The following is a 25,533-nucleotide window of genomic DNA, read 5'->3' as shown; positions in this document are numbered from 1 at the left end:
TCACTGAGTTGTGCCCAGAACGTTTGGATAATGAAGAGCAAGTTATGCTTATGAAGTGTACAAAAGTTATAGTACTGATTGGCAAGTACTAGGTGTTTAGCAGTATAGTGCTTTTATTAAGAACTATCGCTTAAACTGGTATATTGCATTGCGTAGAGAGGAGTTGTGGTATTGTATGAGGAAGTTGGGAGTGGCAGAGAAGTATGCAAGAGTGGTACAGGATATGTACAAGGGTAGTGTGACATTGGTGAGGACTGCGGTGGGAGTGACAGATACGTTTAAGGTGGAGGTGGGATTACATCAAGGATCAGCTCTGAGCCCTTTCTTATTTGCAGTGGTGATGGACAGGTTGACAGATGAGATTAGACAGGAGGTCCTGTGGACTATGATGTTTGCATATGACATTGTGATATGTAGTGAGAGTAGGGACCAGGTTGAGGAGACCCTGGAGAGGTGGAGATATGCTTTAGAGAGGAGAGGAATGAAGGTCAGCAGGGCTAAAACAGAATATATGTGTTTAAATGAGAGGGAGGGTAGAGGAATGGTGAGGATGCAGGGAGTAGAGCTGGTAAAGGTGGATGAGTTTAAGTACTTGGGATCAACAGTTCAGAGTAATGGTGAGTGTGGAAGAGAGGTGAAGAAAAGAGTATAGGCAGGATGGAGTGGGTGGAGAAGAGTGTCAGGTGTGATTTGTGACAGACTAGTACCAATAAGAGTGAAAGGGAAGGTCTACAAGAGGATAGTGAGACCAGCTATGTTATATGGGTTGGAGACGGTAGCATTGACGAAAAAGCAGGAGTCAGAGCTGGATGTGGCAGAGTTAAAGATGTTAAGATTTGCACTGGGTGTGAGTAGGATGGACAGGATTAGGAATCAGTATATTAGAGGGTCAGCTCAGGTTGGACAGTTTGGAGACAAAGCAAGAGAGGCAAGATTGCGTTGGTTTGGACATGTGCTGAGGAGGGATTCTGGGTATATTGGGAAAAGGATGCTAAGGATGGAGCTGCCAGGTAAGAGGAAAAGAGGAAGGCCTAAGATAAGGTTTATGGATGTGGTGAGAGAGGACATGCAGGCGGTTGGTGTGAAAGAGCATGATGCAGAGGACAGGAAGAAATGAAAACAGATGATCTGCTGTGGCGACCCTTAATGGGAACAGCCGAAAGAAGATGATGATGATGATGACTGTAGAATGTTATATGGGGCGGTACTGTAGGTGACCGTCTTAGTAGTAAAAAAGCAAGCAAGACATGCCGACTGTGTGAAGGCCTTGCAAGCTGGCAGCTTAAAAGTATTCAACAAAGTTAATGTTTATGTAGATGGCATTGTATGTTGCACTTGTCACTCGGTGCCAGTAATGGAGTTAATGTTTACGTAGATGGCATTGTATGTTAAACTTGTCACTCATTGTTGGTGCTAGTTGAGCCCCAGTCTCAGATGGGTGAAGCATTTGCTATGTTAACATTTTTGAGCTACTACATGATCTCCCATTTGCTAGTGTTTGCTTGGGAGGAAAAGAGTATGAGAAAATGGTGCCATTTCACATGTAAATGTTTTGTGTTGTTTAGGTGTATTGTTACTATCCACCATGTCAAACTCGTTGAACACATGGCAAATAAGCATTTAGTGGCAAGAAAATTGAGTACGATATACTGTACATCATATTCTCAGCTAATATATAAACCAATATTAAGTATGCTGTAAATTTATTTTTTTATAGTATATAAGATTTGTATAATATTCTCGGTTACAGAACATTCTGCATTACTCTGTTTCTCCTAACTCATTTTATGGGCTTCCACATCTTGTAGAAGAATTTAATATATTTGATTATATAATTTTCTGTGGATAACATTCCTAAGTATATGCACATTTACCCCCTGATCGTAAATTGACTGAGACTTTTTGGGCGCTTTTATAAAGCTGACTCAGTTGTTCCATTTCTGTTCATGCATTTGTTTAGGTTTTCTGTCGCATCTTGTCTTTCCCTTTCCTGTATCATTTACTAGATCTTTGACCATTTGAATGTCAGGATTTACTCAGTCTTCCATTTTTTTTTGTAGTACCGTTCTTGGCAGCTCTCATCATCATAGTGATAATAAATATAAGCTTACTTTCAATTGTGATAGCTCTTCAGAATGCTCTACACCCACCAGAAAAATACTTTGTTACAACTATATTTTTAGGTAGTAGTTGCTGCCGCATGTTTATTATTTCCTCCAATCCTGGAACTCAAGTACCCCATCTTTTTATCTACACTTTCAATATAACCCACTGGCTTGGAGGAAAGCATGTTTTATCACTAACTGTAAGTATTTGTGCAGCAGATACTTTCACATAGCAATATGACATTTTCTACTCTTGGCTGCATGTCTAGTTAAGAAGTAGATAAGTTTCCACTGCTCTTGTAGTAAATGAGTGCCTAGGTCTCTCGCCTGCATTCCTTTCCATTCATTTTTTTTATTTATTTCTTTTTAACTTGGCTAATCCTTTTGTAGATGACTAATTAACTCTTTTAGTCCTATCAAGTGCCCAGTGTCCCCTGAATTAGAAGCTTCACTAAGACTTGGTTTATCTGAGTCTTAACTGGGTAACTATTCAACTTTTTAGCATGTACAATCAAACTCTCACACTCAAGTCTCCATCTTTCAGTAAGGTTATATTCAGTGTTTGTAAGTCTCCATTCCCTCTAACAATTCCCTTTTCTTAACTGCAACCAACAATCACTCCTTTGTTTTCTTTGTGACAGATCTTACATGCTTTATCCTTCTGTCTCCTGTCTTTTGAGTAGTTTGCCAGAAGAATATCACTTCCATTGGCTAAAATCTACAAGTAGTTTCACACTAATGGTTTGTGTACTGTACCCAAGTCAGGAGGTCTTACCAGTGATTAAAGCCTAAAATTTTTTTGGGGGCATGATAGGCCTGGGCAGTGGCCTTCTCCAGCATAAGCGAGTTTCTTTTAGGAGTTTATCTTACCACTAGTATTAAAGAGAAGACTCTCACATGAACTGCTTCAAAGTATCACTCTGGACCTGGTACACCCAACCCTGCCTCTCCCACCATTCCTTGGGCAACATTGCCCTATCCCATGATCCCCTGGGTTTTGTTCCATTCCAAGGGAAAAAATGTATTAATATGTTTTTTGCTGCCTTCATAAACCTTTGGAGAGTGGAAGCATGGTTATGCCTGAAAAATATATATCTAAAGGGGTAACATAAAATAGTGCACTGCCTTGACACACTGATCCAGCTCTAACTTATCACAAGATTTTTTGACCGACATCTTAGGGATTTGGTATACCAAGATGCCCGCCCCAAAACATTTAAACAGATTTCCAGATACAGGCATTGCAACTCGATCATAGGAGTGTCATTTACTAGTATAGCTTTTGTTCATTTGCTTTAACTTTGTACTCTGATAACCCCCCCCAAAAGACTATTACTTCAGTCTTTCCCAGTCTTCTTGAGGATTACTAAAAAAAGCATTGTCTGCATGCAAGGTTAATTTAAGCTTTTCCCTTTCAACATATAGCATATCAACTTCAAACTTATTTATTGTGTCAGTGGTTTTTGATGATTGGGTGAAGGGTGGTGAATAACAAACAGGACAGAGGAAAGCCTTATCTCATGGCATTGGTGATCAAAAACATTATGATGGCCTGGCTTGTGTCTTCACCTGTACTACAGACTTTGTAATGAATGTGAATAATAGTTAGACAAAATTCTCTTTTAACCCATAATCAGGATAGCTCATAAAATATTACAAAAGACCTGCTACCTTCAAAAAAACAACTGTTTAACATCAGTTGTGGAATACATCTTGCAGCCTCATGTAAGGATGATTTAGTATAGAAACAGGCTTGTAGGAAGCTGGAAGGCCAGTTTTATCTTCCTTTGGCTTCACCTTCTTAACATACATACTCTTAATATATTTCCTGTCTAACCTTGCTGCAGTAAATGTTTTGCCAAACAAAATGGTAAATACCAACCTACTACAATTGTTTCTTCTACCTACCATCAACAAAGTATTCATGTAGCTAGCTGTGTATGCCCTGACCCGAATAATCCTTATTCTTCTTATCATAGCAGCATTTCAGTCCTCTACACAGAAATACAGATTCATGAAATTGAAGGATAGATGCCATAACTTCCCTGTATTCCTTCTGTGAGTGACCAGATGGAAGATATCATTAAGACCAGCATCCACTTTAAACCATTTAAGCACAATAGTTATCTTCTGAGTGTCTTACCTCATTTTCTGCTGTAAAAGAGTATTGGCTAATAAAAGAGCTGTAACATTGCTTCTTGAACCGTTTTCCAATGATACTTTACCCCTGTTCCATTTTGCTGTTAATAAATTTACGCAAGTCACCTCACTTAGATGGTTTCCTGTAAAGCTACCTCATCTGGAGTAACTTCATAATTGAAAGACCCCCCCTTTCCTTTGCAGGATGGTTTAACCCAATAACATTATAAGATTATTTTTAATGTTCTTCCAGTTGTCAAATGCTAACTGGACCAGTAAGTTAATACATTCTACTGTGATGTCCATTGTAACTACCTTTACACTGACTTCTGTACTTGGCAGTGCCCAACAAATCATACTTCCACTGCTCCGCTTCATGGCCCCACTAACTGTAATTTGGGTGTCTTAGAGCTGTTGTACTTCCATGTCTTTATATATCTCTTTTTGCAACTGAAAGTTCCACATATGAAACATTCTTATGCATGAAAGTCTTGCCTCATGGCATTATAACCCCAGAACATTGTATTAACCATAATTATATACAAGAGCATTACAATGTTGTAAGATAACTACGTAAACGGTACCCAAGAAAGTTGCTACAAATGCAGCACCCAGTCGGGCATTACCTGCACTACGTAAAGATACGGATAGTGGTTGAGTCACCACACGGTGACCAGGACCTACTCTTTGTCTTAACTGTATTGTACTTAGAAGGCACTTCCCTTTCATATTATAAAACAACTTTTAACCAATCAAGCCAGTGCCACAGAACATTCCCACAATTGCATTTTTTTTCTAGCAGACAGACTCTTTCTAGTTTAGCTTTGCACAGTGTGTGTATGTAGGGATATATATATATATATATATATATATATATATATATATATATATATATACATATATATATATATATATATATAGAGAGAGAGATCTAAATATGTGTAGATATATATATATATATATATCTACATAGAGAAAGAGAGAGATATATGTATATATACATACGAGTCTGTTGTGCATGACCGATATGTATGTTGTGTATGACCGAACCACTCTAATGCCGAATGTAAAACACCAACAAAATAAGTTTGAGCATACATAATAGCAAACAAAAACAAAACTAAAAACAATAATATCGAGAAAGGAAAACTGTTTCCTCTCCCAATATTAAAACTAAAAGCCCCTGTAACACTCACCTCAAATTTGTCTGAATAGTGGCAGTGTTAAGGGAAGATTTTAATGACGTTAAGGTGTAGGGTTAGGGTTGTGGGAAGGGCAACATTAGGGGTAGCACCCATTACTAAGGTGGTGCAGAAGTCCTGACTTTTATTGTGCTATGTAGCTGAGTGTTTTATCTAATGCTCTTCCCTTGTAACAGGACTGAAAAATCCTAAAGAAATGTTAACCCTGGATGGCCCATGAACCCAACATTATGCAGTCCTGCATAAGTAATTCAGTATCAAAAGTAAGAGATTATTTTTCTTTTTAAAGATCCACAGAAGCAGCTTATAATTATCTAATTATAGAAAGAAAAAAAATTGCTTTCAAGTGCCTCAGCGATAAGCAGATAGGCTGAGGTCCAGCATTACATTTCTGAGCTTAAGCATGCATACATACAGGAGTCTAACCTTGCATGACTCTTGTCGCCATCCATCCTTCTTACTCAGTCTGACAATCTTTAAAGTTGTCTTTCTTTTTGTTAAGCTTACTAAGCATAACCTTTACAGCTTTTACATGGCTCTGTGTAATCCCCGACCACATAGACACAATATCCTATTACCAGTGCATCCTGTAGTTGAAGGAAGCTAATCACGACTCAGTATTCAAAATAGAAAGGACTCATGATAATACCCGAATATGTAAATAAAACAAAAAAAAAGAAACCTGTTCATTATCTTTGGCTAATAATGTGTTTCAGCAACTTTAAACCAAACCAAAGAATGCATATTGTCTGTATGTTAAGATGATATCGCTGCAAATAGTTTTTGAAACTATCCTTATTATCAGACCTTATTTTGAAAACTCACAAGTTTTAAGAAAATAAAAAGCATTCCCCTTGTAGCATCCTTTCTTCTGCTTCCCTCTTGTTCACTGGCATCACTGTCCATGCTGTCACTCCCTTTGTATTGTGCTACTTCTGTCGCCAACTTAGATGTCCTTTCCTGCAAGAATTTTAGGACCTACTGGGGATCCAAAAAGGTTTTTTTTGTTCTGTTGGGAAGTAATAGTGTGAAATGGGTAGGGTAATTAGGCTTGAACCTTGATTGTGGGAAAGAATTGTAATCCGTTTTGCATCATGGCAGCCAAATATTTATTGTCTATGAGAACTTTCTGCTTTCTTTCCTTGCATAGGTTCATAGGTTGGTACTAGGCTATCTGCCTGAAGGCATTTAAAAGCCTAGACAGAATGTGTTGGCTTTCGCCACCCCCTTAGATTAGTTCCCTATGCCTTTGTCCAGCAGAGCCACTGAAGTGATCCCCGAGATAAACTTTGTTTCCCATCCACTCGTCAAGGTTTCTTTTGAAGAGTGTTAGCGAGGAGCTCTGCCTAATGTAGACTGGGATCTTATTCCAAAGCATGGGAAGTCTCTGGGACAGGAATCTATCCCTCCAGCATGTCCTATTTATTGTTGTGGTGAGGTTTAGATCCCTAGAGCATGTAGCTCGAGGGGATAAGGTTTTCTTTAGGTATAGCATGTCCATCAGTTCTGGGTTGGACATGGCCTTGTATGTCAGGCAGAGATCACCTGTGAGTAGGCGGTATGCAACCGAGTACAGCTGGAGTTTCTTCAGTCGAGTTGCATAGGGCATCTGTTTGAGGCCAGTGATCCTCTTGGTGATGTACTTCTGTGGTCTTTCCAGCTGTTGCAGGTGTCTTATAAAGGTACATCCCAAATGAGGCGTTGTACTCTATGATGGGTCTGATGAGTGATGAGTAGTGGGGCACAATGACTTCTTTTGATCTGGATGTGAACCCTTTTGTGATAAGGTGGGCCACGTAGAAGGATTTTTCTAACCACTTTGGCAATGTGATTATCAAAGGTGAGATTTCTATCTACTTGGTTCCCCCAGATTCCTTATTACGTTTTCTGTATTTAGGGGACTACCACCTATGTGGTAGTTTGTGTGTACTTTGTTTTTTCCAAATGGGATGACTATGCACTTACTGGCATTGAGCTTGTAGCCATGATTTTGACACCAGATATCTGTCTCAGTGAGACCCTTTTGGAGGATGTCTGTGTCAGCCAGAGAGTCATTTATAGCCCCTAGTTTGCAGTTGTCTGCGAGCATGGTCAGCCATAGTCCTCCTGTGCTTGCCTGTACCTCTGAGAAGTATATGCCGAACAGGAGGGGTCCTAGGACTGAGCCCTGGGGAACGCCACTTGTAACCGGTTTAGAGTCTGACCTAGGTCCCGCAACTCTCACCATGTGGGTTCTGTCCGTGAGCCAGTTGGCAACCCATCTTGTGACGTAGGGGTTTATGTTCAGGCTGGTGAGCTTGTCTATAATACCAGAATGGGGAATGATGTCAAAGACCTTAGCGGGGTCTAGGTAGGCTGTGTGTACCACCTTTCCCTCATCTATAACCTTGGTAACTGTCTCAAAGAAGTCCACCAGCTTTAGGAGGCATGATCTGCCCTTAACAAAGCCAAACTGGGTAGGGTCCAGTGTTTGGAGGTTCCCAATGTCTCCGTTAATGAGTTCCATGATGATGTGCTCCATAGCCTTGAAGACCAAGCTAGTCAGGCTTATAGGGCGATAGTTCCCAGGGTCTGTAGTGGCTCCACCTTTGTGGAGTGGAATAACCATTGCTGTGCGCCACTCTATGGGTATGTAGCCTGTGGAGAGGCTGAGTTTGAACAGTGTGTTTAGGTGAGGGGTTAGTTTGTCTTTGATCTCATGTAGGATGCAGCCTGGGACACCATCCGGTCCCATTGATGCTGTGTTTTTGGCTTTGGAGAGGGCTGTTTTAACCTGAGTGTCTGTGATTTCAGGGACTCTACATTCTTCTGGTATGCTTATGGGCCCTTTTGGGGGTGAGAGGGGGGTGAAGTTTGCGCTGAACCTGTCTGCCAGGATGTTGGTGATATCGGTCGGTTCAGTGTATTTTGTGCCATTCTGCACTAACTTTAAGCAGATCTGAGCATTGCCACTTAGATTCTTGACATAGCTAAAGAATGCCTTGTGGTTATCTTTGGAGTCCTTGGCAATTTTTCTTTCAAAGCTCGCCTTGGATGATTTTATGAGGGATCGTAGTTTCTTGCTGATGCTGATCAGGGATGTCTTCCCTTCTTGGGATTTTACTCTTATCTGTACTAGTTTCCTCCTTCTGTTGTATAGCTTGTTTATGGCAGGAGTTCACCAGACTGGTTTCCTTTTATTGGAGGAGTGAGTCTTGGTTTTGCTTGGGATGGCACAATCCATGCATTCTTGTAGCTGCCCATAGAATGCATTAGTAAAGGATTTTGCAGCTTGGACAGTGTTATCCATCAGCATGGGGGCTTTGAAACTTTCCACCTCGGTCTTAAGTAATGTGAAGTTTGCTTTTGAAAAGTTTTTCACAGTGGTTTTCTTGTCTGGGGTGGGGGCAGAATATGGATATCCAAAGTGATTTGTTTATGGTCAGATCTAATCAGCGAGGGGTTGACCTCTGGTGTGGAACACCGGTTGCCCATGTTGGTGATGACCAGGTCCAGTATGTTGTCACCTCTGGTTGGAGTGTTGACCAGTTGAACCAGGGCATTTGAGTTTATAAATTCTAGGAAAAGTTTGGCAAGGGAGTTAGTACTTGAGTTATTCTCCCAGTTAATGTTTGGGTAATTGAAATCACCCAATATTAGGGTGTTTGGTAGGACCTTTATGTTTCCAGAAACACGGAATGAGGGTCCTGGGACATGGTGGGTAATCTCTAGCAAGCTACAATTTGAACTGCAGTTTTGCCCATTGTTAGTTGCACGTGGATGCTGTCTGAAGCATCGTGCTGTGCCACTAACCTGGAGGTGTGGGTATCCTCGATAAATATATGGATACGCCCCTGCCTTTTGTATTTCGGTTTGGGTTCTGTGGCCAAAATGTATGGTACGAGTTGTAGCCTGGTAGTGCTGGGGTGCTTTCTGGAGCCTTAAACCAGGTTTCTGTTACTGCACATATATCTATTTTCTCCATACCGAGGAGTGCCTCGAGTGCATGCATTTCAAGGTTTAGACTTCTGGCATTGAGTAGCATTACCCTCAGTTTTTTGTTACTTGTGCTATTTATGGTGGTGGGTTTGTCTTTTGAGCCTTGCCTAAAAAAGACACTATAGGGGTGGCAAGAACCTTGGCCAGTATTCGAAAGCTGAAGGGTGACAGGTGCAAGCCGTCTCTAGCGAAGCAGTGTGGCTTGTCGAGCATGTCATCCCAGGTGGACAGACACTGGATCCCCTTTGAATGACACCAGAAACTTAGCCAGTTGTTGAAATTGAGAATTTTTTCTTTATACCGTGGTGGTATTCTTGGTGAGGGCAGGATGCTACTCAGGGTCAGGGTCATTCTGGCCTGGGCTACGTGATCAGAGAGCTCTTCCATGTCTCTCTTCATGTAGTCCAGGGAGGTACAGCTCAGATCATTCACACCAACATGGACAATGACAGAATCATATTTGTACTTGTTCTGAAGTGACTTGAGTGCTTGTGTTATGTGGCGGATCGTGGCACCTGACAGGCAGCTAACAGTAACCTTCTCCTTATTCAGCCTAGTGAGTGGGATGTCAGTGTGCCTGACTATATAGAGTCACCTATTACTAGTATGTTGGGTATGTTATTTTGCCTTAAGGGCTGTGATTGCATGGCACACTGGTTTTGTGAAGTATGTGTTTCATAATTTGTGTTGGGGAGTGGAGGTTGCTTGGATGTTTGTTTTGGAGGTCTCTGTTGGTTTTTCAGATTTTTATTTAGAGCCTCAAGTATGTTTTCATGTATTTGTGTGTTTTTTTGCCAGTGCTGGTTTAATGGGTGTATGTAAGACTGGTGGTGTGATGCAAGTGTTTCCCTTCTCCTCTTGACTGTCTGATCCAGTATTGGGTTGAGAGAGCTTAGCCTCTAGTTTGGTTGTATAACTGCATCTCTCGCATGTGTTAGTGTTTGGTGGTAGGAGGAGGGGGTTGTCTGTGTACATGAGGCAGTTGTAACATTGCCTCAAAATGCCCAGATTCACCAGTTGGACTGGAGAGTACACCTGAAACTGCCCTTTGGACATGCCTGGGTAGGTACAGTGAACTGTTTTACTGGATGGCTGGTAAGGTCGAATAGAGAGCCTTGCCCTTCTGTACAGTACAGGAGGGTTTAGTGCTAGGGTTTATAAGTGCTTGCTATAAGTTTTGAGCAAGTGCTGGGCTGAGAAATGAATGGCTTGAGCGCTTAAGTTGAAAGTTTGGTGAAGAGGAGACTTTGTGGAGCCGGGAATAGTTTTACCCTAGCTAACCGGCGCTGCCCGGAGTGCAAAACTGGGCAAATACGGTATTTATAGCAGGGAAATAAAAGAGATAGAAATTAGCCCAAATTGGCCAATGAACTACTAATTTCTGGGCTGAAACCACTCCTCCAGGGACAGCTAGGCTGCTCAAAGCTCCCCTCTCTCACAGATGAACAGAAAAACTTCCTTCTATCCAAGTAAGGTATGGGCAAACAGAGAATTTTAACACAGCCCTGAATCATAGGTAGGTACTAGGCTATCGGCCCAAGGGCCTACGTAAAGCCTAGCCAACAAGGTTCCCTGGCTTACACCACCCAAGAAAGTTATTTTCCTGTGCCACTGTCAAGCAGAGACATAGAAGTGATCCCCGGGGTGTATTTCCTATTTCCCATCCACTCATCAAGATTTTTCTTGGAGTGCTAATGAAGAACTTTGCTTGACATAGATGGGTAGCCTGTTCCAGAGTATGGGAAGTCTCTGGGACAGGAATCTATCCCTCCAGCATGTCCTGTTTATTGTGATGACAAGGTTTAGGTCCCTAGAGCGTGTAGCTCGGAGGGATTGCGATTTCTTTAGGTGTAGCATGTCCAACAGTTCTGGGTTTGACATAGCTTTATATGTTAGGCTGAGATCACCTCTGAGTAGGTGATATGCTACGGAGTAAAGCTGGAGTTTTTTGAGGTGGTCAGTGTAGGGCATTTGTTTGAGGCCAGTAATCCTCTTTGTGAGGTACTTCTGTGGCCTTTCCAGCTGGTGCAGATGTCTTGTGAGGTACATTCCAAAAGGGGCGTTGTACTCTATAATGGGTCTAATGAATGTCGAGTAGACGGGGAACGACGACCTCTTTTTTCCTGGTTGCGAACCCTTTTATGATGAGGTGTGCCACGTAGAAGTACTTCCTGACTACTGTGGCGATGTGACTATCAAAGGAAAGACTACTGTCCACCTGGGTGCCAAGGTCACTTATCACACATTCAGTGTTAAGTAGATTGCTACCTATGTGGTAGTTCATGGGTACAGAGTTTTTACCAAAGGGGATGACACTGCACTTTTTGGCATTGAGCTTGAGGCCATGGCTCCGACACCAGGCATCTGTCTCAGTGAGGCCCTTCTGTAGGATGTCCACATCATTTGTGGACTTGACTATGGCTCCTAGTTTGCAGTTGTCTGCGAACTTCGTTAGCCAGAGGCCTTCTTTGTTAGCCTGTACTTCAGAGAAGTAGATACCAAACAGGAGAGGTCCCAGGAAGGAACCCTGTGGTACTCCACTTGTCACTGCTTTGAGGTCAGATTTGGAGTCTGCAACTTTTACAGTGTGGGTTCTGTCAGTGAGCCAGTTGGCAACCCATCTTGTGACGTTAGGGATTTATACATAGTTTAGTGAGTTTAGCTATAATTCCATAATGGGGGATGGTGTCAAAAGTCTTGGCGAGGTCAAGATAGGCTGTGTGAACCACCTTACCCTCATCTACGGCTTTGGTGACTGTCTCAAAGAAGTCGATCAGGTTCAGGAGGCATCTGCCTTTCACAAACCTGAAGTGGGTGGGATCCAAAGTTTGGAGGTTACCAATGTCTTTTTTATGAGTTCCATGATGATACGTTCCATGGCCTTGCAGACCAGGCTCATCAGGCTAATAGGTCAATAGTTCTCGGGATCAGTGGTGGCTCCCCCTTTGTGGAGTGGGATAACTGTTGCTGTGCGCCATTCAGTATATATCTATTTTTTTTTTTCAGAAAATAAAGCAGATACACTAAAAAAAAACTGTTTAAAAGTACAGAAAAAGGATACTTATTGTTATATAGCACAGATCAGAGCTGTAGTCAATGCCCCCAGTAATAAAATAGGAAGAAACACAAATACACTGAAAGCAGATGAATAAAGTGCAATTTTATATATGTATATATATATATATATATATATATATAAAACAATAGAAAACGAACAAACTGACTTAAACAAGTTACCCAATTAACCAGAAAAAAGCTCAAAAGTGAGCCCTGTTCCAGCAGTCTTCAATCAGACAAGTTCTAACTCATACCCCTGCTTACTAGGGTGCAGGGGAAGCTTCTCCAAAACAAGATGGCCTGTATCAGTGCTCAAGTTATACAAACAAAGCTAGATTCATTAGGCCTGAATCTGGTCTATGCTACAGCAACAAGGCGCACCAATTTCAGAAAGAAACCATTCAAATAAGCAGTCACAATAATCCTGTGACCAGAAATTCCCAGCTCAGAAGGGCAGAATCCAGCCCTCTCCTCCCACAAGAGTGCAGACCACAAACCTTCTTAATGTAGAATAACTGGCCTGAAGCCCAAGTGCTTAAGCCAGAACTAATAGACTTTTAGAATAGCAGACACTGGGCCTTCTATCAGCAATTCCCAGCTAAGAAGGATGTAAACTACTTGTCCTGCCACAACAGTGCAGACTACAAACCTTCTTAATGTAAAACAGCCTGTATGAAGCCCAAGTGCTTAAACCAAAAGACTTAGAATAACAGTTACAATTTAATCAGGCTACGACCAAGCAGTAATAAATGCAGCAAAATAAGTAAAATTGCGTACTTTTAAGAAAAGCAAAATAAAGTAGGAGGAAACACATTTACAGTAAAAGCAAATGAATAAAGTGCAAACTTTTTTTTTTTGTTTAAGTGCAAGAAGAGAGGCAGGAAGAACCTAAGTGGGCTGGCCTTCTCATATCTTCTATCTGTATTAAGTAGAGTGAACACTAGACTCAGAATATGATCTAACTACTCTGTTAAGTGAGCAAATGAGATGGACCCAGGAGGAGTTTTCTAATACAGACTTACAGGAGGGGCGGGCAATTCCAGATCCACCAACACAGGAACAGGGAGGGAGGGTGGAGAACTAACTGCAGAGAGACACACAGAACAGGGAAGGAGGGTGGAGAACTAACTGTAGAGAGAGACACAGCACACTGTTCAGAAACACACAATTAGGAAACAGAAAAAATGAAAATGCAGTACTTTTAAAATTGCAAGTTTGTACTTAACAGAAGACTAAAATTCACTACTGCAAGTTTCACTTAGCTTCAGCTTTTAATGCAGATGTTTGTAGCCAAGCAAGTCTCTCAGGAGTTGAGCATAAAATGATTTCTCAAACTTTGTGGCTAGCACTTAAAGTACAGAGGAATCCCTCTAGGCTATTAAATATCAGATAACAAAAGAAGTGATAACACCACCCGCTCTTATAGGAAAATAACACAGGAATCCAGATCTTTCTGAGCAGGTTTGCTTTCACCAAATAAGATTCCATTTGGACAATCTGGGTTTATTACTGACTGCTCTCCCCCAGACAGTTGCACCCTACATGCTGTCTGCATCTACAGGGAGTCCTCAGGCTAGGAAACTGAATCTGAATGAAAGTATTACAGTCCCAACGTTTCATCTGTTCTAATATTCCAGTAGCTTGCAGATTCTTGTTCCATGACTTATTCTCTTTATCAACTTTTATCTCCATTAACTTTTTGGTTTTAATTTTTAAGTTACTGTCTTTTTACATGGAGCTGTTCTTCTGCAGGGTTGTTATAGAGTCCAAACAATCAGATATTGTATATCTCGTTGCATTTCGAGGTGCTCCCCATAAAATTAACCAATTTTGAGTTCACTTTCTGCAGTTCTAAAAGAATTAAATCTAAGGCCATTTTTGAGAGTCCTGTGTAGTAGAATTTGAATGTGCCATTTCTTATATACTTGTTAGCCATATTTGCCATGTGATCCAAGGAGCTGTCAGCTTTTCCCCCCATTTCTCTGTCAGACTTCTTCGTGCCATTACGATCTGTACATGGCAATTACCTCTGCAGCAGATATCCTTTTTGATCAGATTTTTAACAATGTTCATCGTGTTACCCTGCTGCAGTCATCACACTTGGGTTATCCTGTCGTCAGGCGGTCCCGCAGTTGGCCGGAATTCCAAAGTCCTGGTCCAGCGTCGGTTGCTGTCGCTTCTTCCCTGACATCAGTGCGCCAGGGGTATATATAATGCATCCGACGCCATCTTCTTCAGTCTTTCTTGCCGCGCGGTGCCCGAAGCAGAAGCAGTTCACAAGTGCTGGTCGGCCGACTCCTGAGATTTTCGAACTCGAATTTCATGCCGAAGTCTTCAATAAAGCTAAGTACCCCATTGGGGAAACTTTTCTTGCCTCAGACCGATGTCAGAAAAAGTTAACAATTGTATTTCTTGTGGGAAGCAAATACCTCATAAGGATTTTCATTCTTACTGCATACCTTGCCTAGGCCCAGACCATGACGTCACTAGTTGTCGTTTTTGTACTAGGTTTAATAAGCGTACTATAAAAAGACGCTTTGATTTCGCACAACACTACTTCGGTAGAAAATTTAACTACACTATGCCGTCGGAGCAACCGACTACCGGCATGCACAAAAAACGCAAAGATAAGGACAGGCAGCCTAGACCCAAGCCAGACTCTGAGGCCTCGGCTGGTCCGGTCTTCGGTTCACCGGTCTTCAGTGAGGCTCTGACGCAGCCCCTGACTACCGCAGATCTGGAACCCGAGACCGCGTCGGAACTTTTGGCGGAAAGTACTAGGCCGACGCAGCCATTTTGTTCAGGCCCTACTAACGACACTGCTGAAAAAGATGTCGGTGCTGCAGAAACACCTTCCGTTTCTGAAGGCATCTTCAGACCGACGACGCTCACCATTAAATCGTATCCTAAGACGAAGACTCCTATTAAACATAAAAAGAATGCACTTCAGTCCCCTGTTCAAGGCCCCATGCCTAAGAAACAGATGCACAAAATGGCTGAAGATTTGATCTCTTTAATCAGGGGTTCCCAACCCCCTCCTGACAAAAGGCCTAGACAAGAGGAAGATTATGCATCCTCTGAGCAAGTGTCTATTTCCTCAGGCTCCTCAGAGGACCACGATTACTCCTTCTCCCCTTATGAAGATTCTGATGCTGAGGATTCCATTCCCTCAGCTTCTCCCCCTGAAGACTACTCCTTTGGGGAAACTTTACACACTGTGAGGGAACATTTTCACTGGGAAGGTCAGGACTACTCTGACTCAAAGAAAAGGCTCAGAGAGTTTCTTTTACTCCCCCAGCACAGACCACTTGCCATCCCCCCAGTTTTAGACATTGTGGATGATGTTTACTTAGAATCCAGTTTGAACCCAGACTCTCTGCCTCCTGCTCCGGCCAAACCTGACAGATACTATAGAGTGCCTGATTCCCACAAATTTCTTTACAAAAGTCCTGTTGCTGATTCAGAGACTATCTCCCAGGGTCCCAAAGGGGCTAAGGCTTCTATGGCTAAAAATCCTGTACCCTCTGAAAGGAACTCCAGAGCACTAGACAGGTGGGGAAAAAAGGTTTACACCTCAGCCACTCTAGCTATGAGGGCACTAAATTGCCAGTTTCACATGCTAAAATATCAGCAATTTCTAATGTCTCCATTAAAACAAAAAATGAGCACACTCCCTCAGCAGTCTGAATTGAAAGAAATGCAGGATCTGTTGCATGCAACTGAACAGGTAGGCAAACATACTTTACAATGTGGGTATGATTCTTTGGAGGCTTCCGGCAGAGCAGCTGTCACTGGGTCTGTTATACGCAGGCATGCTTGGTTAAAGGAACAAACTTTGCCTGATCATGTTAAAGCAAAGCTTCTAGATGCTCCCTTACAGCAGGATGTTCTTTTTGGAGTTAAAGCAGAAGAAGTCTTAAAGAAAATGGAGGATAAGGTGAAATCTATGCAGACAGTCAAAGCTTTCCTACAGGTACAAGCCCCCTCGCTTCAGCAGAAATTGGCCAACAAAAAATTGGTCCTTTCCAGCTACTGACAGGCCACAGAGGGGTAAATACAGACGTCCATGAGGCAGAGGACAACCACAAGCCCAGTACAAACCTCGACAATGGGGTACTGCAACACAGAAGGGAGGAAAAGACAGGTCCCAAACTACCAGAAGGCAAACTCAATGACTTGCACCTCATCTGGCCAAGCAACACTCTCTTGGCAGCCCCCTTGGGAGGAAAACTCGCACTTTTTTCAGACAACTGGCACATTGTCACAAAGGACAAATGGGTCCTGGACATAATTTCATGAGGATACAGATTCCATTTTCACACCTTGCCAATGAAAAGAGGAATGCCAAACTTGCCACAAAATCAATGGGCAGAGGCACAAAGACAAATTACAGCTGTCATGGACATGAGAGCCATTCACCTGGTACCTACTCGAGAGCAAGGCCAAGGATTTTACTCAAGACTCTTTCTAGTTCCCAGAAAGGACAATGCCTGGAGACCAATTCTGGACCTTTCAATTCTAAACACCTTCTTACAAGTACCCAAATTCAAGATGCTAACACTACAGCAGCTTCTTCCCATGTTGGGCAAGAAAGCATGGCTAGTAACGTTGGACCTCAAGGAGGCATAACTGCATGTCCCTATCAGACAAAGTTGCAGAAGATACCTCCGTTTCATTGCAGGTTCACCCCATTACCAATTCTCTGCACTGCCCTTTGGCTTATCTACTGTGCCCAGGGTGTTCACAAAATGCCTGGCACCAGTAATTGCATACTGCAGACAAAGAGGACTTCAAATATACCCATACCTGGACGACTGCTTCATCCAAGCAGAAAGCAAGGACATCCTCTTACAACATCTGGCTTTTGTAAAACATCTTCTAAGTTGCCTGGGGTACACAGTAAACGAAAAGAAATCAAAACTAGTGCCCTCACAAAATATGACATTCCTGGGTACCAGCTTGAATACAACGGCCCAGAAGGCTTATCTGACGCCAGACAAACAACTACAACTGACTCAATATTTCAAAACAATGGCAACAAAGACCCAACTACCTGCAAGAAAAATTCTGCAGGCCTTGGGCTTCATGACATCTTGCATACTGCTAATACCATTTGCAAAGCTGCATATGAGGAAATTACAGTGGTACCTAAAAAGCGTATGGTCTCAACACAGCCACAGCTTGGACACAATATCTCTCATTCCCTGCCTACAACAGGAGTTTCTATGGTGGTCACTGGCATGTCACCTCAACAAGGGTCAGCCTTTCACCTTGCCCCCAGCCAGGCAAACTGTGACAACAGATGCATCGGAATACGCCTGGGGGGCACACATGGCAGGACAGTGCATTCAAGGCATATGGTCTGTAGATCAAAGGAATCTGCACATCAATCAAAAAGAGATGCTAGCTATACAGAATGCTCTGACAGCCTTCAAGAATCTATTACATCCAGGACAACTCACAATAAGGACCGACAACACCACAGTAATGTGGTACATAAACAAACAAGGGGGTACACACTCCTACCCTCTATGCAGGCAAGCAATGAACTTGTGGAACACAGCTCTGGCTTACCAAGTTCACTTACAAGCTCAATTCCTGCCAGGACAAAAGAACACATTGGCAGACGACCTCAGCAGAAACATCATGGATCCCCCACAAGTGGAAACTAGATCCACAAGTATTTGCAATGATAACTCAAAAATGGGACCTTCCTGACATAGACATGTTTGCCAGTCCTCAAAACTATCAACTAACAAAATTTTGTACAATTACACTTCACCATCAAGCTTGGAAAGTGGACGCACACTCATTTAGCTGGAAAAACCTGACAGTATATGCCTTCCTTTCATTGCCTCTCCTCACAAAGGTGCTTCTGAAAGTCAGAAAGGAGAGACCACGACTGATACTCATAGCCCCAGACTGGCCACGCCAGCACTGGTACCCACTATTGTGGAATATGGCCCAGGGCCCACCTTGAATTTTACCACAAACAGCCCATTTGCTCACACAGCAAAACAATCAGATTCTTCACAGCCAGCTAAAAACCTTAAATCTGGCTGCATGGAAAATCACCTAAACATCTAGCCAGCTCCTCTTTCCCAAGCAGTTATGGATGTTATTCTGGAAGCTAGGAGGCCCAGCACTAGGAAGGCCTATGTGGACAAATGGAAAAGGTTTTGTGCTTAGAACCAAACTAAAGGCCAAAACACACTTCAGCCTCACCTGCCTCAGATTCTACAGTATGTAACTGAGATGTTGCACAAAGGACTTTCTTTTTCTTCCATTAAAATCCATGCATCAGCTATTTCAGCCCACTACAACACAGAACCACCCTTATTTTCGCATCCACTTCTAAGGCAGTTCCTCAGAGGGGCAAAAAACATTAGGCCCCCCAGGAGAGCACCTACACCAACATAGGACCTCAATTTTGTTCTGGAAAAACTTACGCTACCTCCCTTTGAACCAGCTTTCTCTGCAGATCTACAGTTCCTATCATGGAAGACTGCCCTGCTACTAGCAATAACTTCAGCTAGAAGAGTCTCAGAGCTGCAGGCACTAATGGCAGTGGAACCTTTCCTCATTTTCCATCAAGACAGAGTTTCTCTGCGAACTAATCCTTCCTTCATGCCTAAGGTGGTTTCCAGTGTGTCTTTAAATCAAACCATTCACTTACACACCTTCTTCCCAAACCCACAGAACAAAGCAGAAAGACTCCTGCATTCCTTGGACACTGCTACTTGGATAAAACTAAGGCTTTCAGAAAATCTGACCAGCTCTTTGTATCCTATGCTACAGCTTCACAAGGGAAGGCTATATCAAAATAAACCATTTCCAAATGGATAGGACATTGCATTCGTTTTTGCTACATCCATTATGGAAAACCAGTTCCTGCTACCATTAGGCCCCACTCTACCAGGGCAACAGCTACATCTACAGCCTTCCACAGGGGGGTACCAACCAAGGAGATTTTGGAAGCTGCAACTTGGAGTTCAGTACACACTTTTACCAAACACTATCACTTACCACTTTACTCTAAGACTAGGGCTGGCTTCGCCACTGCAGTTCTGCAGGGCCTTCTAGCCTCCTCTAATCTTCTATAACTCCTCCACCCATCCATAGCTTTGGGATTCTACCCAAGTGTGATGACTGCAGCAGGGTAACACGATGAACATAGTACAGTTTTGTACCTACCATAAATGTAGATGTTCGAGTGTATACCCTGCTGCAGTCCAGATTACCCTCCCTCCATCCCCTCTGATCTCACTGGCTAAATCTATCAATAACTGTGTTTGAGGCTGAATCTACGTGTGTCCTTTCATTGGGTTCGAGGCTGAGGGACATTGGCTGCTGTTGCTTTTTTGGTTTCCATTCGTGTATACACTTGGGCACCTTGGTTTTTTCATTTGTGGATATTGTGCCGAGTAGCCTCCCTGACCTCCAATGGATAACGATCTATCGCCTGTATTTGAGGACGAGTTTGACTCCGTCCCTTTTCAGTGTGGGCAAAGGAATGATGATGGTAACGAAAGTTTACATCAACTGGTTTTGAATTTGACTAATAAAGTGTTGGAACTTCAAGAAGCTGTAGTCCGGTTGCAAAACCCTTTACTTCCTGTTTCCGGTGGTGACAATTTACCCATGCAGAGGGAAGCAAGAGACGCTTCACAAGGGTTTGCTCACAGATCTAATTCTGGTCAACGCAATGGGATTTTTAATAGTGAAGCGAGAACAACGGATACAACCAGTAATGGTAACCTGAACAGGAATGCTAACTTTGGCTCTACCCACAACAACGACCGTTTGAGGGATTGGAAAAAAGCAGATTATGTTTTTTTCAAGAACGGAAATTCTACTGGTACGGACTCTTTAGATTCCAGGTTAGTTTCTCTTGAACATAAACTATTCAAAGTTCGTGGTCTACAGTGTGACAATGCTTACTTGAGGGAATGTATTGAAAAGAAAAGGGTTCCGAGGGGTTTGCGTACCTACCGTTTCCCGAATGGGTTAAAGAAAGGACAACCCGAGGTGTCTGAACTGTTAGAATTGTTCGATAGACACGGAATGGAATTGTTGGAATTTATTATTAAAATAAATAACAAACGTATAGATGAACTTTTAATTGATATTGAGGAGTACAACAATAGTATTTTAAGCGATGTTAATTTCAATAAAATAAATTTTAGGTATAATAACATGTTTGACAAAGTGGAACATGAAGTAGGGATTAATAGTGAGAGGAAGAAAAGAAAATTACTGAGGGATGAATTTGAATATAAAAATAATAAGGCATACCCCTTACCCAAGGCATATTGTGAAGGTGAGGAAGGAGGGGTACATTCTCAGGCACAAGAAGTTGTACAGGGAAGAGTGGGACCCAGTGATGGACAGGGGGGTAATTAGTAACCATTATGATTCTGACTTTCCACCACTCAGGAGGTCAGCGAGATTACAACACAAAAATAGTTTTAGGGATGATAAAGTTTTTTTAGGAGCCCAGGGCCCAATGAGGAAAAACAGTTACAGGGGTCCACCTGTCTGGAAGAAGAACACATACCCTTAAACTCTGATAATGTTAGGACAATTAGGCTTGAAAAAGATTCTATTAGTTATGAATATGGTGGTTTACTTTGTAGTTATAAAGGTTTTAATATATTTAATTATGGAGGGATTGAAATCACCAGGGATATTTTTCATTTATTTATGAAGGGTATCAAATTTGTCCCATCATACAAAGTGAGGATTAGTGACACCTTGACTGAATTAAAACTTTTTGTTAGGAAATTAAATTTGGGTCTCATTTTCAATGACTCTAATAGACAAACTAGTATGGAAGGAAAAGTTTTTCTCCTTTAAGAAGAGTTGCTTCAACCCCCCCTTGCATCCGTTATTAAATACTTTTGAAAGAATTTGTTGTCAGGAAATATACCAAACAGTGAAGGAACATAAACCGAAGTTCTCAAATTTAACTAAGAATGAAAAATTAGTTTTAGAACAACTGAGGAATAATAGAAATTTAAGGTTTATGAAACCTGACAAAGGAGGTGGCATGACAGTGGTTTACAAAACTGATTACAATAACAGAATTTCTTGCATGTTACATGATGAAAGTAAATATGAATGCGTGTCTCGAAACAAAATTAATATAGCAAGCAAGAAAATCAGTCTGTTTTTGGAAGATTCTTTATTTCAGGGGGTAATAAATGAAGAGATTTTTAATTTTTTACAGATAGAGAAACCTAGAATTCCTATAGCCTTCGGGATACCAAAGACGCATAAGGATGTTTGCGACCCCCCATATAGGTTAATTATAGCTGGACAAAACAGTATGACCTACCCCTTAGGTGTATTTGTGGACAGGATGGTTAGGAAACATCTGGTGGCTATTGAACATTTACTTGTAGATTCTTGGGATTTTTTAAAAAGAATTGAAAAGGAATATTATAGTAATCAAACAAGCTTTTCCACTATAGATGTGGTGGATTTATTCACCTCTATTCCTCTTGAGAGGGGTTTGGAATTTTTTCATGAAGCCTTGGTGGAAAAAACTAATTTAAATAATACTATGATTAACTTTATAACTGAGTTAATGGAAGTAATTCTGAAAAACAATTATTTCAGTTTTGAAGGGGAATTTTTCAGACAAACTGCTGGTGTAGCTATGGGTAGCAGTTGCGCACCCCTTTTTGCTAATTTGGTTTTCTACAAATGGGAGACCAGTTTTGTTTTTGGAAGTCCTTTTTGTGACAAATGGTCAATTTATCTGAGGTTCCTTGATGACCTGTTTATTTTGTGGAATACTGAAGGTTACCACAATGAATTTTTAGAATTTTTAAACAACAGATGTGAATATTTTAAGTTTACAGGAGTGGGTGAAAATACTACTATCAATTACTTGGATGTAAATTTGTGTAAAGACCTGACACAAAGCTGTTTTCAATCATGTGTGTACAGGAAAGAGACTTTTTCCAATGACTATCTTGACTTTTCTAGTTGCCATCCTTATTATGTCAAGAAGAATATAGTCAAAGGACAGATGGTCCTGGTAGTTAGAATGTGTTCTAAAAAGGAGTTGGTAACTACAGAGACTGAGAAATTGAGTGAAATGTTTACAGCTAGAGGTTACCCCACGAAATTTATTGCAGATATTAAAAAACAGGTGGTGGGTGAATGGGGTTTGAGATACAAACCTCTACTTGGAAATCCTGAAGGGTGTTCGGTTTTAGGAAAGGTTAACTGTATAGACCATTCAAAATCTATGGTTTTGACAATGGGTGAAAAATCATCCCAGGTTAGAAAGGTAATCAGTAACAATTGGAACATTTTTAAAAGTAACCAGGAAGTATGGTCTACTGTTGGTAACCAACCTGCCTTCACTTATAAGGTCAATAGAAATTTAAAAAGTTTATTTGGAGGCAACTGCAAAGTTTGGAAAAAAGATGGTAAAGGAACCAGTCGTTGTGGTAATTGTGATTATTGTAAATACATCATTCCACACCCTGTGGTACTGTTGGGACCGTACAAAATTAGGGTTCAATTTTGTGTAGGGACTTGCAACACCCCTGGGGTTGTTTACTTAGCCTTGTGTCAGAAGTGTTACAATTATTATGTAGGAAAGACAGAAAGGAAATTCCGTAGAAGAATTTACGAACATTTGTACAGTATTTCAAAACATGATGAGAACAATGCATTATCTAAACACCTAGAATTATTCCCCGATCATGGATTTTTGTTTGGTATTTTAGAAGTAGTAGGGAAGGATATAAGGGGAGGTGATTGGAACAACCAACTTTTAAGGGCTGAAGTAAGGTGGCAATTGGAATTGAATGCCACAGTCCCTCCTGGACTCAATGACCATATCAGTATTAAACCTGAGTTAAAATATAGAGCAAATGTATTATGAATGACATCACTTCATATGACTTTATTTAGTTCTTTGTCACGTATATTTTAAATTGTTTTAAACTGTTATGAAAAGACACATTTCACCAGTGTTTTTATAGATGTATTTTATTAGGCAAGTTCTTTTAGAAAGTGTACGGCATTTTTCCATTCCATTTTAAGAACTAATTGTCGATGTATTATTTAATTGGAAGGATTGGTATTTAAAGGTGTGGATTATTATGTGGAGTGTTCTGATGAAGTCATTTGACAAAAGTGCTTAACCTATGTGTGTATTCTCAATAACTGTGTTTGAGGCTGAATCTACGTGTGTCCTTTACATTGGGTTCGAGGCTGAGGGACATTGGCTGCTGTTGCTTTTTTGGTTTCCAAATCTATACAATACCTTCCTGATGTATTTGCTTATAGCTGGAGGGATTTTGTGTTTTGTGCAAAAAATTACTTTATTTGGTACTAATTACATCTGGGGCAAGAAAAACTGAAGAAGATTGCGTCGGATGCATTATATATATACCCCTGGCGCACTGAAGTCAGGGAAGAAGCGACAACAACCGACACCGGACCAGGACTTTGGAATTCCGGCCGACTGCGGGGACCGCCTGACGACAGGATAACCCAAGTGTGATGACTGCAGCAGGGTGTACACTTGAACATCTACATTTATGGTAGGTACAAAACTGTACTTTATAAGGATATACTTGCCTTATTAGTTTACTGATAAACTATAACTATCCTAGTTGAAGAGCAGTCCTGGATATGTGCTGTGTCTTAGCTTACCATATTTTACTGTACCAGAAGTTCCCTGTTATAGTGCATATCTTAAGGAATTACGGCTGAGATACTTAATGTACTATTTTTAGCTATTGTAAGAGCTAAAGGCAGGGGTAAAATGTATAATATGCACTTTTTCCTCCTTAACACGTTCAGAGTTGTAATTGTGAAGCTTGAGAGGCATAGGATTATAGGAGTTTACTAGGCTAATGGCCCAAGGGCCCTTGCAAGCCTAGCCAAGCTAATACCCGATACAAAAGGTGTCTGATAAGAGCAGATTCTGAACTCAGCACCTGTTTCCTTTTCAGTAGGGATGTAGCTGGTACCCCTGTGGTGAATTTATGGTTACCTGTCCAGTTTTTCAAGATTACTCTTAAATAGGGTCAATGAGGGCTTAGTTTGACATTACTAGGAAGCTTGTTCCAGAGATCCAGAGAGGAGGCGGCCTCTGAGATACAAATCTGTCTCTCCAACAAGATGTTCATCATGTTTCACTGTTGCAGTCATTACTCTTGGGTTATCCTGCTGGCAGGCTACTCTGTCGGCCAGAATTCCAAAGTCTAGGTCCGGCATCGGTTGCAGTCACCTCTTCTCTGACATCAGTGCACCAGGGGTATAAAAGATGCAGCCGATGCCATTTTCCTCTGTCTTTCTTGCCGCGTGGTGCCTGAAGCAAAAGCAGTTCGCAAGTGCTGGTCGGCCGACTCCTGAGATTTTCAAATCCGAATTTCAGAACCAAAGTCTTCATTAATGCTAAGTACCCCATTGGGGAAACTTTTTTCTTGCTCCAGACCAATGTCAGAAAAAGTTAACAATTGTATTTCTTGTGGGAAGCAAATACCTCATAAGGTTTTTCACTCTTACTGTATTCCTTGCCTAGGCCCTGATCACAACATTGCTAGCTGTCGGTTTTGTGCTAGATTTAACTAACGCACTATTAAGCGTCGGTTTGATTTTGCATTTCATTTCTTTGGCCGAAGAATTAATTATATAATGCCGTCGGAACAGCCGATGACCGGAGTATACAAAAAACTCAAACAAAAGGATAGGCTTCCGAGGTCCAAAACTGACGACGAGGCCTCTACTAGGTCACTCGCCGATTCGCCGGTTCTCAGTGAGGTGCTTTCGCAGCCCCTGGTGCCCGCTACCTCAGAGCCACAGGCCGCTTCCAACTCCCACGGGGAGTCGACTGGGCCTCTGGATACTCAAGGTATTGGACACTCGGATATCATTCCCTCAGATGGGTCCGGAGCCGCTGAGCAGGCATCGGCTTCTGAGGGTGTCTTCAGACCTACACAACTATATGTTAAGCCATCTTCAGCTTCAAAGACAAAGACTAAAGCAGCTCTAAAGACAAAGAAACAAGTACAGCATTTTCC

At 41.7% G+C, this 25,533-nt stretch overlaps 1 protein-coding gene across 2 annotated transcripts in view; it reads left to right on the top strand.

The window, feature by feature from the left end:
* Positions 1-25,533, top strand: part of EVI5 (ecotropic viral integration site 5) — a gene marked incomplete in the record, with an annotated part of 2,059,651 nt that overhangs the window by 1,547,063 nt on the left and 487,055 nt on the right.

This window comes from Protopterus annectens, chromosome 10.part0 (assembly GCF_019279795.1).
Source record: "Protopterus annectens isolate FY-2018-M chromosome 10.part0, PAN1.0, whole genome shotgun sequence".
In the NCBI taxonomy this organism is placed as follows: Eukaryota; Metazoa; Chordata; order Ceratodontiformes; family Protopteridae; genus Protopterus; species Protopterus annectens.
Note: the sequence above shows the minus strand (reverse complement) of the source record. Positions and strands in the feature narration are given on the sequence as shown.